We start from the raw sequence: 18,866 nt of genomic DNA, 5'->3' as shown, positions 1-18,866 counted from the left end.
GTCACACAGACCATAAAGCAGGGGATGCTTTAGGGCGGGGCTACACAGTGATTGACAGGTCTCTACCAGAGACGTATATGGCGTCTCTACGTCACTCCTCCTCAGTCCAGATATGGTCACTTCCTGTTCACTGTTTGCAAAAAACAACAACATGGCGACGTCAAAATCACCAAACTCAAGACTTCATAACGTCAGCCCACAAACCAATGAGAGACGTCACCATGAATACATCCACTTCTTACAGTGTATGGCTCATGCATGAGAGCATGAAAAATACTAAAAACATTTATAATCAAAGATGTAGGTTGTGGTCACAAAGTACCTTAGTTTCTTCAATTGCATGATTGACAATGATGGCTCAGCTGTTGCCACATTGAGAGCCGTGTAGAGGCTCTCAATATGGAACTTAGCACATTTATGAAAATGAACAGACAGCTGGTCACTGTAGCTTTTATTCAAACAGGAGGAAGTGGTGCATTTGTTGGGGACTATTTTCAGAGGCGGATTAATCCACATTTGATGCTCTGGTGAGTATTTGTGGCAGCAGGAACATGGCACAGAGGAAGAAGAGACATCAGACAATTGTTGGTCGATCAATGAATATTTGGTTTTTGGTCTTTTCATGGAGTTTGTGGACAAAAAGAAAAATATGGAATAACACCAGACTTATACTGTGATTTTAACGGAGTGAATCTGTTTCTTTGAGCTTTATTGAACAACATTTTGCACATCCATCTGTTTGAATTAATAAACTCACAGATCCGCAACATCCAAATTCCATAAGGTAAAAGTCCTCAAAGCACTTTAAATATAATGCAATATAAAATCTCAAATGTTCTAAATCACAACCCAAAGCACATGTGCTGTCTACTACTATTTACTGACCCAAATCTGAGACTTAATCCGGGACCCAGGAATCCGTGTTCCGGCGGTTCACATGAGGGCCGTGAGCCCACCATTTGTGACCGGCTCTGCGAGTGTCCAGCTGCTAGATTAGTGTTTTCATCTGGACGCTGTGAAGACACACTAGCGAGTGTGATTCTGCTTCCTGACCGTAAAAACCACACTTTAAGTCTTCGTAACAGAATGAGCTTTTAATGGAAAGATCGCAAAGACTCATCCGGCAACGTGTTTATCCATCAGCCGCATTGGTTTTAAAGGTTACGGCTTAACTTTGATTGTATTTCATTAAACTCTAAAGACTTCTCTTCATCCTGCGACGAGACAGTATCATTGCATCAAACACAATCTTGTATTCCTCATATTATCTATTGGATTTTCATCTGAACCATTTTGCTTTAAGACTCTAATCCACAAAGATTCACAGCGAGCTCTGCTGCCATGCTGCCATGCTGATTTCCCTGAGAGGCTGCAGCGCTGATTTCACTCCAGAAAACAAACCTTGATGTCCTTTTGTCTTTGAGGTCCATTTTTTCAGCGGTCCTTTGCTCACCTGTGGTCTCAGATCATAGGCCGTATATTAGAAGTGGACGTGGTCATCGTGACTCATCGGTTTTTGTGCCGTTTTGAAGCCTCGAGTTTGGATTTGGCCATCGCCATCTTCACTTTTTTGCAACTGATGAACGGAAGTTACCATATTTGGAATGTGGAGGAATGATGTTTAAAGCGTGCCCTGCTTTATGGTCTGTTTGACTCTAAAAGGACCATAGTTTACTAGATGAACATCATGCTGTATTGAAGAAGACCCTTCAGGCCTTCCTCCAAAGCCACGCCCCCCTAAAATGATCACAATGAATGTAAAAAATGAACATGTGGTTCACAGCTAAAGGGCTAGCGCTGTTAGCTGCGAGCCACCGGCTCGGCCGTCGCCATGTTGAGAGCTGCGTGGAGGCAAACCGTCAATCATTGATCTGTATTTAGAATACAGATCCTTTAATGTCTCGTTTTCGTTCAGCCTTTCTCTTGATTCTTGTCTGCAATTCCCCTGAGCTCTTGTCACAGAAAAACAAAGCTGGATCTTTAAAACCTCTTCCAAAATCCAAAGTTGAGATAAAAGGAAAAGAAAACTTTGATCTTCTTTCCTTTCTCTGCCTTTCTTTCTCTTTGTTTATTAGTTTCACTCCTCACTGTTTCCCGTCTATCTCTTCTCTCTCTCTGGCTCCTCCCCTCCTTGTTTATTCTCCTCTTGACTCTGTGCCTTTCTTTACAGCTTACCCGGCGATGATTTTAGAGACTTTACTGTTTTCATTTAAGTGTGAAACCTACGTTGAGCCGGATCCTCTCCTGTCTTTTCTCTGTGGTGTCCGGCTACAGTTCCCATCTTTTGAACATGACTTTATAGTCATTTGGGGAAGTGAGACTGTTTTTTATTCTGCTCGAGGACAATGTTATACTGCAGCTTTAAAGTTAGTATGAATGCCCATTGGTCGTTGGTTATATTACTGTGTTTGTGACGCCGCTCACAGCGGATGAGTAATTAGCACTGTGGCAGTTTTCACTCTGTCCGTCTTGACCCGGGTTATTTATGCCTCCGTCCTCTCCCATCAGCTGTGGAGTGTGCTGGTGTGTGTGGGTGCACATCCTTCTCTCCGCGGTGACCCGCTGCCTCCGCTGCACTCCGCTTCCACAGCATCCCGCCGGCTGCCTAGCAACGCTCAGTGTCCATGGCAACGGAGCCAACAAACGCCCCCACTCCTCTTGAGCCCTGCGCCCCTTTAATTAGGGCTAAAGCGTGGCAATCGGGAGAGCGGAGTCACGGAGGGGATTAGCGGCGGGGTCAAAGGCCGGGAGGAGCCTCGTCGTGAGATGTCGGAGCCGAACATTCGGAGCGTTTCTGCAAATCAAGACGGAGTTCTGAGAAAAGAACCCGTTCATTCAGACGTGAGAGACGGAGAAAAGGTCAAACAGGAACCAACGCTCACGTGTTGACAAGCTGTGGAACAACTGTGGGTTCGGTTTTCAGAAAAGCTTTGTTATAGAATGAGGACACAGTTCTGACTGGAATCACAGTAAACAGCTGCAGATTATTTAGATAGAGACGTAAAAGTAAACGTAGTGGGGATAATGTGGCTGCTGCTCCGGATGTGTTTTAGCTCTCCCTTGTGGATTTAAAGCAAACCTACTACAGCCAAATAGAAACGTCCACTTTGAAACACGTTGAAACATGAAAGGATTGTTACCTCTTTAAAAAAAGCGAAAGCATGCCGATAGTCTATTAAAATACCCTTTAAACTCCGGCAACAATCAAATCAATCAAAAGTTTTTGAGTCTTTGCTAAAAATGTAAATTGAAGGAATAACCAATTAATAAATTGTAATCCGCTAATTTATCCAGAAATCAACCCCTGCAAATGAAGAAAGAAACCTGAATTGGACAAATGCAGGTGCACCTGTAATTGTGTTGGTTTTACTATTGGAAATATTTAAATTTGAAGACTTTTGTTGAAGGTGTACTGACTACTTTCAGTGCCAATTAATGAAAAGCTGTCAATAGACAATATTGAAAATCAGCTTTTGTGAATCTGTAGTCAAACAATACAGATATTAGACAGTGTTTTGAGTCTGAAACTAAGAAAAGAAAAGAAGAAACATGAAGTGAATTTAAAAATGAAATGTGTTGCAGTAAAATCAAACAGCCACTAGAGGGAGACCCTGATCTAAGAATGGGCTGAAGTGGCTGAAACTGTGTCTGTCCTGCAGGGGGCGATGTATACCTGCTGCCACCAAGCAGAACCAGAAACTGAATCACACATTATGTTCATTGATATGATTCTTGTTGCATTTGTATTTCCAGTCATGTTTTAGGGCAACAGAAAGGAAGTCAGGGTGAGCTCCTGACTCCTGGAGGCTCCTTGTTCTCATACGTCATGGTTGATGCAAACTAAACATGTTGAGTTTAACAAACCTGGGCTCTTCCAGCAGCGCTTCCTGCAGCTCTTCCTGCTGCTCTTCCTGCAGCTCTTCCGGCAGCTCTTCCTGCAGCTCTTCCTGCAGCTCTTCCTGCAGCTCTTCCGGCAGCTCTTCCTGCTGCTCTTGCAGCTCTTCCGGCAGCTCTTCCTGCAGCTCTTCCGGCAGCTCTTCCTGCAGCTCTTCCTGCAGCTCTTCCTGCAGCTCTTCCGGCAGCTCTTCCTGCAGCTCTTCCGGCAGCTCTTCCTGCAGCTCTTCCTGCAGCTCTTCCGGCAGCTCTCCCTGCAGCTCTCCCTGCAGCTCTTCCTGCAGCTCTTCCTGCAGCTCTTCCTGCTGCTCTTCCTGCAGCTCTTCCTGCAGCTCTTCCGGCAGCTCTTCCGGCAGCTCTTCCTGCAGCTCTTCCTGCAGCTCTTCCGGCAGCTCTCCCTGCAGCTCTCCCTGCAGCTCTCCCTGCAGCTCTCCCTGCTGCTCTTCCTGCAGCTCTTCCTGCAGCTCTTCCTGCAGCTCTTCCTGCAGCTCTTCCGGCAGCTCTTCCTGCAGCTCTTCCTGCAGCTCTTCCTGCAGCTCTTCCGGCAGCTCTCCCTGCAGCTCTCCCTGCAGCTCTCCCTGCAGCTCTCCCTGCTGCTCTCCCTGCAGCTCTTCCTGCAGCTCTTCCTGCTGCTCTCCCTGCAGCTCTCCCTGCAGCTCTTCCTGCTGCTCTTCCTGCAGCTCTTCCTGCAGCTCTTCCTGCTGCTCTTCCTGCTGCTCTTCCTGCAGCTCTTCCTGCAGCTCTTCCGGCAGCTCTTCCTGCAGCTCTTCCGGCAGCTCTTCCTGCAGCTCTTCCTGCAGCTCTTCCGGCAGCTCTTCCTGCAGCTCTTCCTGCAGCTCTTCCTGCAGCTCTTCCGGCAGCTCTTCCTGCAGCTCTTCCAGCAGCTCTTCCTGCAGCTCTTCCTGCAGCTCTTCCAGCAGCTCTTCCTGCAGCTCTTCCTGCAGCTCTTCCAGCAGCTCTTCCTGCAGCTCTTCCTGCAGGAACTGCTCTCATTCTAGAGGGTTCATCGGGTTACTTTCAAGCATCTTTAAGGGTTTCTCTAAGATGAAGAGGCGCTCCTTAACAGAGCCCTTTACTCTGAGGGGTTCTTATGGATAAACTATTAAAAATGATCAAGAGGTTCTTTAACATAGACGATGAGATCCTTCAGTGAACCTCACACATTTTAACAGTTCTTAGTGGAGCTGGATTTGGTCCAACTGTGAAGGATTTATTGCTGTATTGAAAGACTTATTAAAAAACAGCATCAACACACTGACTCCGAGCCAAGAATGTATTTAAATACACAACGTTTGGATCCCAATCAGGTTGGAAAAATCCTTGGAATTAATCTTTGGCCTCCTCAATTGAAAATACAGATTCAAATAGCGTCATTAGTTTAGACACACAAACACTGCAGGAGTACAAAGACAATAATACATCAAAGATATCCCGTTAGTCGGTTAGTGGTAGTGGTGTCTTGCACATACAAAGTGCCCACATGCACTTATAAGACACACAAATACTGTTATTTATCAGACATGAGCGTCACGCCTTACAAAGAAATACATGTGTTTTATGTCTTTATTCTCTACAAACAAAGAAAATGTCTTTACGTGTGTTAAACAGCAGCTCCTCCTCACAGTCACGCTTTAGTCTCTCGTGACCTTTAATAAAGTTGTGGAATCGAATCAAATGAAAACATCAGAACTGAACATCGTCTAGACATAAAATGTAAAAGCATCGTTTCCTCTCTCTTCTTCTTCCTCTCCCTTTAGTTTCTCCTCCTCCTCTTCCTCCTCCTTCCCAGTGGAACAGAGCACCATCCTCTTCCTCCTCTATCTCCCCATCGTCCCTCTCCTCTTCGTTCTCCTGCTCCTCCTGCTGTCCAATGTGAACAGTATATTTCTATCTCTCTCTCTCTTCTCCTTCATCTATCTCCTCATCCTCCCTCTCCTCTTTCTCCACCTCCTCCTCCTGTCCAGTGTGAACAGAGCCTATTTTCTTCATCCTCTTCTTCTCTCCTCTTCCTCCTCCCCAGTGTTAACAGAGCCTCTTTTTTCCCATCCTCTTCCTCGCTTCTCTTTTTCCTCCTCATCTGCCTCCTCTTCCTCCTCAGTGTGAACAAAGCCACCTTTTCCCCAGCCCTCTTCATCTCTCCTCTTTTTTTCCCTCTCTCTCCTCTTCTTCCTCTCTCCTCCTCAGTGTGAACAGCGTGTATTTCCCCCATCCCCTTCCTCTCTCCTCCTCCCTCTCCTCCTGGTGCTCCTGCTGTCCCGTGTGAACAGAGCCTCCTTTCTTTCCTCTCTCCTCCTCTTTGGAAGACCGCCTGTTCCTGGAATTCAGAAACCCCTCTCACTTTTAATTTATGCGCATATTAATTGCCCTCTATTGTAATTTCCACCGTGGGACACGACATGCAAATGCGCCATGCATTTGTGCGCGCGGGTGTGTGCGTGAGTGTGTGAGTGTGTGTGCGCGTGTGTCATGTTCTCCTCGGCCAGTAATCCGCCACAGACATTTTTTCCTCCGGTTGTTAACGTTCATACAGTTTAATAGTTGATTCAAATGAAACCAGCTTTATGTGAAATTGTTGTTTTTTAAATTCCAAATGTCCAAAAAAAAGCGTTTTATTAAATTATTATTATTATTTCAAAAATGTTATTACATGAATACTGATATTTTCAGCTGACTTTCCAAAAAAAAGGTAAATGGAAATGAAGTAATAAAATATAAAAGTTCTGTTTTCATTGAGTATTGATGTGAATCAGAACTTTGTTGCTGAATATTTCATGTTTCTAATTATGACTTTAACTGCAGCTTTTCACAGCTTTAATTAATCTTCTCAGCTCGTCACGTGTTCCACGTGGAAGTGAGACATTTCAAATGATTTGTTTTAATGAGTCTTCAAAGTCTATAAAACTGATTTTATTCAAGACTTATTTCAAATCAAAAAGGCAATTTTGACGTTTTAACTGCAGAACGTTTTGTAAATAAGTGTACACTGTGTGTGTGTGTGTGTGTGTGTGTGTGTGTGTGTGTGTGTGTGTGTGTGTGTGTGTGTGTGGTTTCATTGATTCACTCAGTTCTACTGTATTAAAGATTAACAAATAGATCCTTATGTTTATTATAAGAAGGATTCTGATCCCGTGATTTTCATTCTTTTCTCTTCAGGATCCAAAGCAGGAAAACTTTATTGATATGAAGTTGTTTTCAGTTTTCAAATAATCACACGTGACTTTATGAGTGGAAATCGTTTCAGTTCTGCAAAAATGAATGAAATAATGATGTTTATAAATAAGAGTATTAGCCACAAAGTGCCTCCTGATCTCATTATATATTCACCTCGTCATCGATCAGATGATTACTGGTGCGTTCTAATAACCTACCAGCCAATCAGAACGCGCGTTTATTGCTCCGGTTGAATTCGTTTCAGAGCCACAAAAAAATAAAAAAACTCTTTTCACTTAAAGATGTGAGTCTGTCTGCAGAGCTCTTGACTTGAATGAATGAATGAATGAATGTCAACAGGTCCTTTAATTATGGGACAAACGTTCCTTCATTTATATATTCTAAAGCTAAACAAATGTAATCCTGGTGAGAAATCATCAGTTTCATTTCATTTTATAAACTTTAAAAAAATAATAATAAAAACGATTTGAAAAGTGTCGATTTTTCTAATAAATGGTGAAAAATAAGATCGAAGGATTTCATGTTTTTATTTTCTGTGAGATGAGAAAAAAAACCTCCAGCTGTGACTCTCCTCCATCAGCCGGCTCACCCTCATCATCATCATCCTTAATTAAATTAATATATATATATATGTGTGTGTTTGAGGTTATATCTATTTTTGTTACATTCTAAATTATTATTATTAATTATTATTATAATAATAAATGTAATGTGTTTCTGTTAAATGACAGAACCAGCAGCTTTATAATTGAACACCATCATCTGTCTCTCTCTCACACACACACACACATACACACACACACACACACACACACACACACACACACACACACACACACACACTCATCATACCTCCACACAGTCAGACCCCCACCCCCCCCCCCCCCCTCGCCATCTCTCTCCTCCAGCTCCACTGCGCATGTCCGCAAAAAGCGAAAGCAGATCAATTAATTCAAGCATCGTCTCATCATCAGAGGCGAAAAATCCCAGAAACAAAAGACAGAAAGAGAAGCAGAGGAACCCGCAGGAGGAGGAAGAGGAAGAGGAAGAAGAAGAGGAAGAGGAGGTGACATTTTAACAAACGTGTTCAATCACTGAAGACAGAAGTGCATAAATATGATGCACTCACTCTGTAATAAGTCACCTTTATAAAGGTTCATGGCTTTATTAATGGGAATAAATATCAGTTCTAAGAACCACTGTCTCTGGCTGCTTTGTCCTTTTATCTCTTTCATTTATGGATTTTGTAATCTTTTATTAATAAACAACGTATCAATCTGCAGTGTGAAGCCCAAACTGCATTTCATCAACCATCACCAACTTATACTGTGTTGTTGTCAAACAGAAAGGACGAGACAGACACAGGGATTTTACAACCTGGCAACCGTATTAACTGATCTTTAACTCATTATTAACCCGTAATAAAGACATTAAGTTACATATTATAAACCTTTTATAAGACAGGAGGAGGAGTCATGAAGTCAATTAGTAAAACGAGCTGCAGCATAAAACAATAGTTCATCGTGTTCAAACTGACAAGATGAGACACAGACATGCTTCTACAGCACGTCTTCCTTCAGACTAGAGGAAATAAAACATTTATTATATAAGTTCTGTTTACGTCTGTAGATTTCTCCTAAATTCACCAAAAGTTACCATGACATAATGCCTCATTTACATATTTAAACATAACATTTCAGTAAACTTGTAACACAATAACTCCTCCTCTTAGTGTGAGTGATGAAGTGGTGAAGCTTCATGGTGATATCTATGAGTTCATGTGTTCACTCTTCACCTGTAGAGTCTCTAAACGTCTGTAATGAACTAAACGTCTCTTTAAAGGACGTTTTCTCTCAATGAGTTTGTTCTCAGACTCTGATGATAAATCTCCACTTCAGCAGCTCTTACACACACCAAACGTTACACGTTCACTCCTCTCTATGTGCTGAAGGTTCACACATCACTCACACACTCATTTATACATTATATTAATATAAACATGGAGGAAATGGATTTGTTTAGCTGTTCTCAGTATTTTCTGATTTGTGAAACAAAGAGAAATCATAAATTATCTCTCTAAAACCTTTGACTCTAATATCTGAACAAAATGAAACAAGAATTTTGAACCTGGCTTCATCCAATGTTCAGATTTATGTTATGGAGATGTATGCAAATTAGCACATATTTAATGAGATAATGACTCATTTGCATATTTGAATGTAAAATTACAGAAAAAAGTGTAAAAGGCAACAAAAATAAATGATGTTAGAATATAATAATCAACTGGGGAAGTTTCATGGTGATATCTATTAGTTATACAGCTTCACCTGTAGTGCCTCCTCTTCATATTTTAAAAGAGAATATCTTTTTCTGTATAAAGCAAACTGTAATGAGTTGGATCAGGGGGGTGTATATATATACTATATAGTATATATAGTATATATATATATATATTACAGTGATTCTATCTGCAGGTGTAAATATAAATAAACATCATAAATACGTCTTGAAATCCGAACAAATCTATTTTTGATATTGTGAACATTTTATGGCACATTTCTCTTCCTGCTAATTAAAACCAAAGATGTCTTGAAATGTACGGCGATAAACTGCTTATTACAGTTTACACACACGTGCACGTAGCATGTTCTTCATGTGAAACGGTGTGTGAGGATTCACAGTGAGGTGGAGGTCTGAGCTGCAGCGCGTGCCCTCATTATACGTCATCAATGTGTGTTGGTGTAACGATGTAAAACAATATTTAATGTAAATCGTTGGTTTAAATCTTCGTGACGTCTCCTGAAATAAACATAAATCACTGAAACATTTAGGAAAATAAAAGCCTCCTCAGGCCTCGAGCCCCCGTGAGAAAATCCTTCTCTCTCCTTCAAAGTGCACGTGCAGAAACCATAAATAAAAAATCCGCTCGTTCTCCTCCACCGCCGACATGAATTTCTGACTCATTAGCATTTATGCAAATGAGCTTCTAATTGCAGGCGTAATGACTCTGGCGTGGGAGATTTTTCAGTCCGCCATGTTTTTTTTGTTTTTGTTTCTGCATGCTTTACAGGATGCTTTTTCTTTTTTTTTCTCTGTTTTTGTTCAAAGGGAAGCGGATCGTTCTCTCTTCTCCGGCCGAAGATGTAACGTCCCGTCGGTGGAGACGCGCTGCAGCAGGCCGCGTTTATCTGCGGCGTCGACAGAAGCCCTTTATCTGTAGCTGCTGCTCGGCGCCGCAGTGAGGCTGCTGGATGCAGACGATGCTGGAGGAGGAAGTTGGAGGTGAGTTTGAAGATGCAGCAGAGATGCCTGCATGTGATGCGATGTGTGCGAGCAAAAAAAAAAAGGGAAAATGCAAAATGGCAGCACGTGAAGGAGGATCCTTTTTGAAGGCTTATTCTCTCGGGACAAATGAACGTTTTGACCTCTGACAGAAATATTTATGATCTGCAGGATTTATGTGTCAAAGCAAAAGAGAAAAACGTTTAAGAAACATGGAAAATATTTCATCTTTAGGGTTTAAAAACAAAATAAAAACGTTATTTATTCACCACTGCTCCCTGCTTAATGAAGTATTTAGGAGGACTCTGGTGTGTGTGTGTGTGTGTGTGTGTGTGTGTGTGTGTGTGTGTTTAGAGGGGGGGGGGGGGGGGGTAGTCTGTCTGGTTTGGCACAAGGAGGCTGTTTGGCCCCCACAGAGCTCCAACAATATAGGCAGATTTTAAGGGACAAAAGATCCGGAGATTTTGGGTTGCAGAGCACGTCTCTGACACTGGGATCTGGTGCAATAGTGCACTGGGGACACTGGTGCACTGGGGACACTGGGGACACTGGTGCACTGGGGACACTGGTGCACTGGGGACACTGGGGACACTGGTGCACTGGGGACACTGGTGCACTGGTGCACTGGGGACACTGAAATTCTAAAAAGTAAAGGGTTAGTGAATCTGTGAGAAAATGAAGGTGTGCAGGGAGCGGCGTCTCTTTGTTTGGTGACGAGCCGAGTGTGCGTTCAACTTGACCCTGCAGGATTTTTCCTCCTTCACCTGAAAAACATCCTGCCTGCATCTTCATCTTCATCCTCATCCTTCTAAAGATGAAGATGTGCAAAGCTCATTGACATAAATGAATGAAATATAACGCAGACACCCATCGGCATCAGAAAGTGGAATAAAATGTGTCGATATGAAGAGCTTCAGACCTCTTCTGTTTGTCTGTTTTATCATTTAAGCAAATGATGGAGATCATGAAATGTATTAACAGAGTCGGGATGGACCACAACAAGCATGCCAGTAGAACATTCTGACATTTATTCTGAAGGATTTTAGTAAGCGGAAGGTTGAGGTTTCAAATCCTCAACAGAACAACCTTCCAGTTAGAGGTCTGAGGAAGTGTGGAGGTTCTGTCTCCAACTAAATAAGGTTTCCATTCAATCACGGTTCCCTTGAAACGAAATTGAATGGAAACATAATATTACAGTTTAAAAGACTTTCAAATGCCGTAAAGAACAAAAGAAAGGTTCAGAAACTATTTGGTTGTTTCAATAAAAACTATCATGACTTTGCTACAAAACTAAAGAAAAACCAACAACAGCTCTTGGTTTGCTCGGGACACGATAAGCGGTCTGCGGGGTGAAAGTTAGTATTTTAGTTTGAATTGTAATATTTCAAAAATGAATGTAATCTAACTAAACAGATTTCCCTCAGATGTAATTCACAATGAAGGTTTCACATGAAGAACCAGACCTCATTGGAAATTTGTATGAATTTGAATGAAAATAAATTTCTCTTTCTCTTCGTGTGTACGACTTTTATTTAAAAGTAAAGTGAGTAAAATATTAAACAGAACCTGTTCCTATAATTAACCAAAAAAACCAACTGGAAAAAGAGCATCTCACACAGCGAGCCAACAGAAACACAACCACCATTTGCTGCTTTCTGCTTTTCCTGCACCGACGCCAGACTCTTTCTTCTTCTTGTCTTTCTTTCTTTCTTTCTTTCTTGGCTCCGTTGTCGTTCACGGACGAGTGTCTTCATGCTGCTCAGCAGCTGAACGGGTCACTGAGGTCTGTGAACGCGTCCGGCTGCTGCTTCAGAGACACAATCTGACGTCCAAATGCAAACAAGACAACAACCAATAAATAACATACAAAGTGCAGGACAGGAAGCTGCTGTCGCACATTTAAGTGACAGGCTAGTAAAAAAAGACAACATCTTTTAGTTATTTATCTTTTTCAAGGCAGGAAACAATTCTAAAAAATTCCACATTTTGTTTAAGTTGAGAGACAAAATTGTATTTTTTTTTCACATCATTCAACCTCTTTGATATGAGTTTGAATACGCCGTTATGTTTAGTCGTTAATAGAAGACTTTTAAGCCTTTAAGATGTCTCTCATGGAGGGTGGCCAAAATAACAAGAACGCCTGCCAATCTAAAGCATCCGAACACAACAGCTGTTCACTGAGTGAAGTCATTAACGAGGATTATAATGCTGAGAATGTTTAAACAAACGTCTCCACATCCTCAGGAGGTTACTGAGACTTTCAGGGACAGGACAGTGTTTTTGTGTCACTATAATTCTCTTTTCATGAAAGTTAGATCACTTCACAATAAAACAGATTCTTTTGAACAATACAAGGAGGATCCTTTGATGTGTGCTGTGACAGGAGGACGGGTCACTGTTTGGTGTCTTTGCTTGTTTTAAAGGTTTATTATAAACCGTACATCCGTGTTCTGCTGCTTATTGATGTCAAACATTTTGCTTTGAATATGTATGTTTTGGGAAAATAGGTTAAATATTGTGGCGTCCGTTCATCATCAGTTCTCATTGTATATCAGCAGCAGAGATGCTGTTTCTGCTGCTGGAGCCTCAAGTCTGCTGCGTGAATCCGTCCGTTTATATGAAGATATCCGTCTGTATGAACCTCAGCGTGTTTCTGATCAAAGCTCCTCATCACGTGTTGATGGAGCCGAGTGTTTGTCTGTCGGCACAGTATCTTTAAATGTTTCTGTTAGCATCACAGCAACAGTTAGCTGCACTATATCATCATTATCATCGTGGACTAATCAGCCAATCATATTCCTGATTTGTTTTTAAATCACAGAAGCTCTCACTGCAGAAGGTGATGTCTTCATATGTACAGAAAGATATTAAAGAGATTCAGTTTACTGTCAGATATAAAGAAAGCAGCAGAATCCAGTAATCTGCTGATTCATTGTATGTGGAGCGACTCATCAGTTAATCCATTAACGGAAGTAAAACTGTACTTTATTTGAAGTGTTTCTATTTTGCTCCTTTACATTATGATGCATATTATGGTTTTATATACAAAACATATCTTCATTTTACAAAATACGGTGCATTGTTTCAGATGAAACTACCCAAACCAGCTTCACTGAGCTGCTCACTGAATGAATCAAAGACAGAAGTTAGTTTTATTAACACTCTAAAGATTTAACTAAATATCACCAGAAAACTTCCCTAGTTGATTTACATTAACACAATTATGTTTTTTGTATTACAGATTTCTGAAATGGTATGTTTGCATATGTAAATGAGGCATTATCTTATTAAATATGTGCTAATTTGCATAAATCTCCATAACAGATATCTAAACATTGGTTCAAGTCAGGTTCATAATTCTTGTTTCCTTTTGTTGAAACATTAGAGTCATTTATAATGTCTCCTTATATAACTCCATAAATCAGAAAATACTGTTAACCATAAAACAAAACATGTTTTCAGTGATATAATGTCGTATAGATGAGTGTGTGAGTGATGTGTGAACCTTCAGCACATAGAGAGGAGTGAACGTGTAACGTTTGGTGTGTGTAAGAGCTGCTGAAGTGGAGATTTATCATCAGAGTCTGAGAACAAACTCATTGAGAGAAAACGTCCTTTAAAGAGACGTTTAGTTCATTACAGACGTTTAGAGACTCTACAGGTGAAGAGTTAACACATGAACTCATAGAGATCACCATGAAGCTTCACCACTTAATCACTCACACTAAGAGGAGGATTTATTGTGTTACAAGTTTTCTGAAATGTTATGTTTAAATATGTAAATGAGACATTATGTAATGGTAACTTTTGGTGAATTTAGGAAAAATCTACAGACGTAAACAGACAAAGTATTAAAATAAATGTTTTCTTTCCTCGAGTCTGAAAGAAGACGAGTTATAGAAGAAAAATCTTAAAATCTCTTATTTGACCAGTGAATGAAAAACAGTGTTTCGCCTGAACACAAGCTGAAATGTGAATGTAGAACCTTTACTTGTAAAGTATTTCATTACATTGTTTTCTTTCTAATTTCAGTGTAAACCACCACATGGTTAACGCTCATAACTCTATTAACAGTTTGAATTAGGAACATAATACAACTGCTGATTTAGTTATTCTTTAAGTGCTGTTAGTTATATTCAATATTAAAGTTAATAACAGAGTTAATAAAGTTGCATCATTCTGCATCTTAACCATGTTCGACCTGCATCATAATTCAGCTGCATTACGTGAAAAGGTTTCCTCCAGAAACGTGTGAGCCGGGTTTGAATCTCGGGCTTGTGCGGAGTGAAGAGGATGAAGGAGGAGGAGGAGGAGGAGGGAGGAGGAGGAGGAGGAGGAGGAGGGGGGTGGTGGGGGGTGTTAACCGCCCTGCAGGAACGCCTGATAGGTGCTAATGAACTTGGGATGTGCTACCACAATGCCGAGCGGCCCCTGGTCCACCTCGGTGCCCGGGTTCCCATGCAGCCGACGGAATAAGAGGGCGAGGAGGAGAGGGGGGGGGGGGGGGGGGCTGGATGGTGCACACCAGCCTATTGTGCCCCGGTCTTCAGCCCCGCTAGCCGCCACCAACCACTCCGCCTTTCCCAAGAGGAGCTCGAGGCCTGCCTGCCTGCCTGCCCGGACTCGGTAACCCGGCATCGGCGCGGGGCGAGAGGGGGGGGGGGGGGAAACAGTAGCCTTATTTAGGAGCTTGATCTCCAGGAAAGCGTCCACAATTTGGAGAGAAAGAAAAAAAGGGGGGAGCCCGGGACATTGGTAGGCAGAGAGAAACAAACCGGGGGCTGACAAAGTTGTCTCTTTGGCAGTCGCGCCTCCTATTGAACCGGTAATTTATTCAAAGGAGATTTTTATCCCCGCCATCTGATTATTATGATAATCAAGTGACCCAGACCCCTTTTTTCCTTGGCTCTTGTCTGCAGGGCTCAGCGGTGACAGTAAAAGCTGATTTGCACGGTCACCCCCCCCCCCCCCCCCCCCCCCCCCCACGGTCACATTCCTGGACTCCTCTGTATCAAAAGACGCAAGACAATGAGGATAGTGGATGTGCGCACTTGATCCAGGCACATGAGCGGAGGCCGCAGTCTCCGCCGGGGGCTTTGTGTCAAACGAATAGTAGCCAGACAAGATTACACGAAACTTTTTTTTCTTTTCATAATCCCGCATGGGCCCAAAACGCGGCTCAAAAAAAGACACACTTGATAAGTGAAAACCCCCAAATGGTCGCACAACAGTGAGGATGCCGAGTGTGTGGAGGCGCATTTGGTGCGTAATTACGGGAGTTAATTAAGAAACTGGCCATCAGATTTGATGCTGTATGAGGGTGGATGCCAATATTATGATAATTCTGTTTGATTTAGTCATGAATATGAAATCAAAACCAAAAGAAATTCAACATTCCGATTATTAGTTTCCATAAGAGCATCCGTGCTTATTCACCACCACGTCTGCTTTTCATCTCTCAGAGGGTGGAGACAAAAAAAACCCTGCATCGTGTCATAAAGGGGAGGGCCTTGGTGGCAGTATATGTTTTTAGAGCAGGCATGTTTTAAGTTCATATTGCATCTGACGGCGAGGGAATGGCGAGTGCGAGGGGGACGGAGCGGAAAGGAGGGGGAGAGACGATGGGGGGGGGCGGGGGGGGGCGAGATCCACCTCCGCGGGAAATAATGGGGACGATAATAAAAAAACAGGGGGGGAAAACCCGTCCGGGGGAAGCTGAATGGATGGAGCCAGAGAGACGTCACGGCGCACAGCCGCAGCCATGAAGACGGAGCGGTCCAGCCTCCGGCGGCTCAGTCGGTCTCCATCTCCCGAGCTGCTCGCTTCTCGCGGACGCTGCAGCGACTCGCAGACGACGTGAGTATACGAGGTATAAGCCTGTTATTTCTTCTTCAATGGGAATGGGGGGGGGGGGCGAAGGCAAGGTGCCGAATATGGGCTAAATAAACGGAAGAAAAACTGCACACATAACGGAGCGGGATGCGTGTATAGTCTGGATGTGGCAACCAGCGGGCAAATATGGGCGATAAGTGTTTGAGCAGCAGCTCGAAATGTTCTTATTTCTGCATCTTTTTGATTCCCGTCTTGATGCTCAGATGAGCGTAAAGCTGGAGGTGAGGTTTCATTCAGAGTGGCAGCTGTTGGCAGAGCATACGAGGTGGAAACACACAATATGCACGTTGTGTCTGCTATTTAACGTTCGATTGTCAAACTGCATGAAAAGGCTTTAAAGACAGATTGTTTCTAGTTCATTCATTCTCTCGTGGAGGGGTGACCGGACGGAGCCCGGGCCCCAGCGAAAGGTCACTGATGAGCCAAACAAACCCGCTCGTCTGGTTAGATGATGAAACGCATCAGCGAGAGAGCAACTTGTAATTATCAGACGTGGTTTTGGCTTCGCTTTGAGGAAGAACGGCCTCAATGACGCATTGTTGCACGGGCTTTCGTGTGCGCCATCCACGGGGAGCCACAGAGGCCAAAAGGCAGCCCTGATATCATTCCTCACACACCTCCAGGCACCCAGCAGGGTCACTTCTCCGGCTCGGCTCTGCTCCCAAAAAACACCCACCCGATACGACACGATCAGGGACCAAGAGAGAACCCCCCTGTTTCGTGTGTCCAAATTAAGCCCTTGCAGGACTCAGCTCAGATATGGAGGATTACCAGCAGACAGGCCGGCAATGCATGCGTAATAAAAGAAAGTGGTGGCATTCACACCCAGAGCTGGGCGGATCCACAAGGCCAAGTATCCAGTCCACACGTGTGCACCGAGTACGGAGCCTGTGCCGAGAACACGTGTGCGCCCCCCGGGACATACCGGGTAGAAAGTAAACCAGGGCCGTGGAGCTTTTTGGGGGGGAGGAGGGTTGAAGCAACAACAACAAAAAACAGAAACTAGGACTATGCAACGTTTCACATGATGAACATGAGAGTAATATTGTGCACGTAGGGGGTCAATGCGAGAGGAGAGGAGAGGAGAGGAGAGGAGAGGAGAGGAGAGGAGGGGTGTAGAAAAGGAAAAGAGCGGTTGCAAAATCAAAATCATGTTTTTATTACCTTTCAAAATTGTAATGACTAAAATAAACAATTTAATTTAAGTTATTTATTGACTAGTTGCACCACACAGACACACACACACACAAACGGAGTCAACGTTGTTTGTGCCATTGCAGTGTGTTTAAAGAGGGATCATCACTGACCACTTCTGTATGTTCAAACACAAAAGACGGCAGGTTGTGCGTTTTTGTTATTGTGACAATCCTCAACTCTAGGAAAATAAATCGTGTGCAGTTAAAAAAAAATCAGTAACTTGAGGTCTGCACCTTTTTTACGCCCATCGTCACTGACTTTAAAGAAAGAAAAAACAAACACGTTTCCCTTGCTGATTGTCTCCACTGTTCAAAAGAAGGCTGCAGTATGTACAAAAAGGAGTAATTTCGTTCCTCCGCGCTGTGCAGTCCATTTAAAGAATAAAACGATGGTCTCTTTTTTCCAGGGATCCCTGGAGAGACATTCAGCGGCCCGACAACACGTGACTTACTGTATAGGTAATCAGCTCCCACCGTCACTCACATCACACACAGGCTTCCATATAGTCACGTTGGATATTTTGGGAAGTTTGAGGAAATAATATAATTTACATTTCAAGAAATAATGACTACATGATATATGATGGAGGTGCATCGTTGTTAAGCTAATAAAGTTAAACACATGGTTCGGATTTTACGGCAGAAGAGTAATTATAATGTGTAAAAACATGAAGATTTAAAGACGTATAGTGAAAACAGCCACAGATCAACACAACGCAATGCCAAACATTATGCAATTATTTAAGAAAAAATCATACCATATCAGGGATGTTCAGTAGCTTCAGTATTTCTACACACAGGACGTGTGGAAAATGTATTACGTGATTTCGACAAATCCTCATGTTCAGCTAATTAGCTCCACACACTTCAGTGTGGCTGTGAACACTCAAAGTGTGTGTGTGTGTGTGTGTGTGTGTGTGTCTGTTTGTGTTCATCAGACTCAGTGTGTCTGCACAGGCCTATACAGTCACCTCACTGTTCTTCCTCCATTCTGGTTGTTTCAAAAACACACGTATCCACCTTTAAATATCGCTTTGACGTGCGTAAAATACTTTCTGTCGTGCGTAAAACCCGTGCGTAATTGCTTTTCTTGCCTCAAAACGCAGCATTCAAGCTGACAATTCAACCTGTTTCATAAAATGGCGTGAGATTAAATGTTTTTGGGGGAGTTTTACCACGTGGTTTTAATCAGATGATAACTAACGCGACTTCATAATAGGATTTTTTTTTTGCTGCTAATCAGCTCTGCACCTTCGCTGTAATTATTTCCAATTAGAGGCGCCGGATTTGTTGACGTCACGCACGTTTTGGCCAATAGCACAGCCTGATGATGGTTTGGAGAGAAAGAACTATGAGCTCGACTGATGCTTTGAATGTGTGTTTGGATTTTGTCTGAGCTGAGGTAAGTTGAAGAAAAGAGGCGGCTGTGAG

The sequence above is a fragment of the Pholis gunnellus genome (genome assembly GCF_910591455.1).
Source record: "Pholis gunnellus genome assembly, chromosome: 8".
Classification (NCBI taxonomy): Eukaryota; Metazoa; Chordata; class Actinopteri; order Perciformes; family Pholidae; genus Pholis; species Pholis gunnellus.
The sequence above is the reverse complement of the archived record's forward strand: the minus strand, read 5'-3'. Positions refer to the sequence as shown.